Below are 4627 nucleotides of genomic sequence, written 5' to 3'. Positions count from 1 at the left end.
TCATTTTCTTTACTCTGACATCTACTGTACTGGATACTGAAGCTACAGCCACGCTTAGAAAGTGTCCTGGGTATACCTCACCTTGTATTCACTCCTAGCAGTTGTGTTGCTGTTCACCCCTCCACCCACAAATTCTCCCCTCCAGCATATCTAATTCACCATGTCAAAAGATTTGGAAGTTTTTCCGCACCTGCAAAATAAGATCGTGTCAATTCTCTTCCCCATGGGTGGATTCACTAAGGGTATTTTATTTTTAACGCATTCCACTGAAACAGTGAACCAGCAGATAATCATACTAGTGGCTTGTGGGGAGGGAGGATTATGGTAATTACACTGTTAGAAACCAGCTTCCGTTGGGTTGTAATACTTAAGGTTCTCTAGGTTTGTGTGCTGTGCCTTTTGTACATTAACTATTCCATGTTGTCTCAGGGCACGCTTATGAGTAAAGATCCGCCCACTGCTGATCACTCCACGATGGAGTGATTACGACCAGGCCTCAGATGAACTCCTCTGGGGAGCCCTTGCTTTCCCTGTGTGGCCCGCTGTCAGGGCAATCCTGCTACTCACAACCTTGGGACTTTCCCTGTGTGGCACTGGAAGTGAAAGGAAACACAGATAGGGCATTTGACCCACAAATGCCACTTGCTCAGTCCCCAAACCTCGGAGGGGGCCTGGCGTGCTCTCTTTCTCCCACACTCCACATCCAACTGGTCAGGAGATTCTCTCGGCCCCTCTCTCAAAGTATGTCCAGAAGCCAGCCACTTCTCACCACCTTCATTACCACCACCCTGGCCAAGATACCAACAGCTACCTCCTGGACTGTACTGCTGTCCAGCTGGCCCCTCTGCTTTCATCCTGGCTCCCTTACCTGTCTCTTTTCAACCCAGCAGCAGAGCTCAAGTCAAATCATTTCACTCCTCTGCTCAACACCACATAACGATGGTTTGAAGCCCACCAACATGTTCAAAAGCCAGGAGTTCATAATGACACTCATCAACAATAACAACAACAAAGAGGACCCTTACTGGTGACCTTTGGAGAATGCCGGGCAACCAACTCGTTTTCAGGAAAATCCAGCAATGAAAGGGAAAAATTCACATTTTAAAGGGAGCAGTAAGGGCATGTGGTCTACGTACGGTGTATAGGAAGAGTCAGAGTCATTTGTAAGAACCCACTTTCCTTCCGAAGTAACGTTGCCGAGGGGAAAGCGTAAAAGGGAGCTATATAACAGCTACCGCAGTCCCCCGGCTGACCAACTACGTCGGGTGCCTGAACAGGGCTAGAGACCTCCCTCATCAAGGTGATTCAGACATAGGAATCTCAGGCATTGCCTTGTTTTGGAACTCTTCCAGGAGAGTGGGTATGTGATCAAAAGCCACAGAGGGGTCATCACACACACACGCGCCCCCACACACGCTCACATGAACACGCATACATTCACTTACTGAACATTTGCAACTCAGTCTGATTCCTGTCTCACAGTCGTGCTGCCAGAATCAAAGGTGATCTCAGGAGTATTTTAAAGCAACTAGTGCCTTCCGCTCAGGCTGCCTGGGTTGCCCCTCAGCCTCTACCACTTACGCGCTGATCCTCCCACGACGAAATAGTCGTTAGTATCCTTTATGACATCATGTGTATTCATATGGTGACTTCCTGTGTCGTTTTGGAATTCTACCTACATCATGGCTATGCCACTGAGTACATGGCAACAGCATCCCCACTATGGTAGGGAGAGAACACGGTGAGAAGCAAGCCAACACTTGCCCAGCAGCAACCAATGTTTGCTCAGTGATGGGCAGACTCACTAGATTTCTTTGACCTCTTCACAAACACCCCATGACGATTGTATCCACGGTCCCTTCTCAGGCTCACAGGGGTTAGATACAATAAATTTTCCATGATTCTCAGCCAAGTAAGTGGCAGAAGGGGGATTGTGTCCTCACCTATCAGTCTCCCTCCACATCCTAAGTGTTCCTCCAGCTACTGCACTGGTTCTCCTTTAGTGGTGAGCTTTCAGGTCTCGGGGACAGATTTCTGTGAGCAGACCTGGGATGATGTTTTGTGACCAGGTGCTAGTTGCTCCTACTTGGGTGGGTCCAGGTACTTCAGACCAAGTGGAGATATCTGTCTTGAAGTAGAGGAGAAATCTCTCTAGATCACAGGATTTGCAGGTTAGAAATCCCTTTGGGCTGGCAATACCTGGCATAGAATAACAACTAATTAATATCTGTTAAATGAATGTGTGTAATGGCGACTTGTGATCATCAACAAAGCCACATTTGAGAATCTGCAGATCTCAACCATTTCCACCCACATCTATTTATTTCAGACCAAAAAAAAAAAAGAAAAACTGGGCTGCAAATCTGTTTCATAACCTGCTTGTAAAACTAGCATGTGTTGATTCTTGCTTTTGCAAAATTAATATTTTTCATTCATGTACAGTTAGAAATAGAGCTAAGCCCCTCCCTGTTGACTAACACTAATACTACAGCTTTTCTGATCACAGGAAGGGAGGCTTTTGCAAACAGTGGGGACACAGAAACAAGGAGAAACTTTCCTTGAATCCAGCAGACACAGCTTCTTCCAGAATATCTGGTGGGTGGGGGAAGAAAGTTCCAGACCCACAGGCATGACTGTGGGTGCTCAGCTTTGTGACAGACAGTAAGCATGGCTTATTTCTCAGAGGAAGAGAAAAGTGTGAGTGTGCATGGGTGTGTGTTAACATTTTGCATTATAAGCTTTTATAACTAGGTTACAGATACATGTATTCCAAATCATGTTGGTAAATGCACTGCCCTCCAAACTGGATCCTACTCTACATTTTCTGGATCTCACTGTATTACATATGACCAGTGTTTGCTCCTTGGTCTTAGTCTTAATATGCTCTTTAATGAGTCTTTTCATATTTGTGTTTGACTGATTTCTTTAAATTACGCAAGTACTGTGATAGAGTTCTGTGTACCAAAAAAAAAAAAAAAAAAAAGGAACAATACCCATGGGTTGACCAGGGTTATAGAGCATCCCCAGTGGTGGAGGCCAAAGAACCCAGTGGAGCACAGCTTGGGCTTCAGGGTAGGTCCAGGACTTTAGTCCCTGCTCTTCAGCTTCCCAGAAGAACCACACCAATAGTTTTCAATGTAAGACAGTTTTCTAAGGATGTGTGATGATAGTTACAGCAATATGCCTTTCCGCTAACAGTGTATGAGAGCCAAATTGCCTACAGTACGCTTAAACCATTCAGAAGTCATTCTTATACTTTGACCCAGACATTTCCCTTTTTGAATTTATCATACAAAATATTTCCTGCCTAAATATTTACCTACAGCTACATGGCTGTGCTTTACAGGCTCTTTGGCACAGAAGGACGATGAGACCAGAGTGACTGCTATTGTCAGAAGAGGGGTAGAAATGATTGTCATTGGAATCAAGCACAGGTGGAAAAGAAGGGACGTGAGTACCTGACATACAGAGAGTAAAGGCCAAAGGATGGATGTAAGGGCCAGAAAAATGAGGGTGAGCACTGGGAAGAGAATGAAACACACATGAAAAATGTCTCTAAGGACTGAATTCATCCTGGCCATATTCACACACCCTCTGGAAACCTTCCTTTCTTTCCATGTGTAGCTTGTCTGTCTCTGTTACTTCACCTTCAGTTTGAACATCAGAGAAACAGTTCCCACACAGTCTGAGAAAGGAGAGACAGTACAGGGCAACAGCGTGCAGCGATAGGCCTCTCAGACAGAAGGCTGGAGTTCAGGGCACCTTGGTCCCAGACCCCACACTCATCACTGCCTACCTGACTTTGTGAGTCCCATCCCAGTGCTCATTTCCGTCTGAACACAGAGTCACACATTAATGATTATGGGCAAAAGATTTGAGGTAAGATCGATCAGAGTTTGAATACTGGTGCTAAATTCTATGGTCCAAGGCAAGTAACTTTGACCTTACGGTGACTCAGTTCCTCTGCCCCCCTGCCCCGCCAAAGTGAAGACAGTAATAGTTTCTACCTCATCAGGTAATTGTGAGAATTGAGTTGGTATATGGAAATACATGGAAAGCCCCTGGAGAAGTGCCTGTGACCTAATGAGCACTACAAATAAGTTAGGTATTCCTAGGTCAGGTACTTAACACAGTATCTGGTGTTCAGTAAGGGGTGAATGTGTATGAGTAGCATTTGTTGTTATGAAAAGGAAGATGGACGGCTGTATGGGGGCAGGTTGCAGTGTCAGCTACTAATGTATCTTGTAAAGTGGCAATAGTAAAACCGGGCAGCCCCAGTGGGAAGCAACTTGACATACTGTTTAAGGGGACCAAAATTAAAAGTTCAGAGCCTGAAAAAGGCATGTGGAAGGATTAATGTGGGGGGGGGGGGCTGAAGTTCCCATTTCCAAATGCTGCTCAAAACAAGAAAAAGCATCATTGTTCAAGAAACAGTTTGGGTTTAAGTGTTAGGTTACAAAAAGCAAGATAGAATATTCCTGACACCACATGATACAATGTGAAAAAAAAAAGTCAGGGTATAAAACTGTATATTACAGTATGGTTCCTCAGAAGAAGATATTAATGAATGTTAATGTTTTTATGGTTCCTCAGAAGAAGATATTAATGAATGCTTATGTTTTTATGT

Source organism: Aethalodelphis obliquidens, unplaced genomic scaffold (assembly GCF_003676395.1).
Source record: "Aethalodelphis obliquidens isolate GAN/ISIS:26980383/991018 unplaced genomic scaffold, ASM367639v1 scaffold1453, whole genome shotgun sequence".
In the NCBI taxonomy this organism is placed as follows: Eukaryota; Metazoa; Chordata; class Mammalia; order Artiodactyla; family Delphinidae; genus Aethalodelphis; species Aethalodelphis obliquidens.
Note: the sequence above shows the minus strand (reverse complement) of the source record.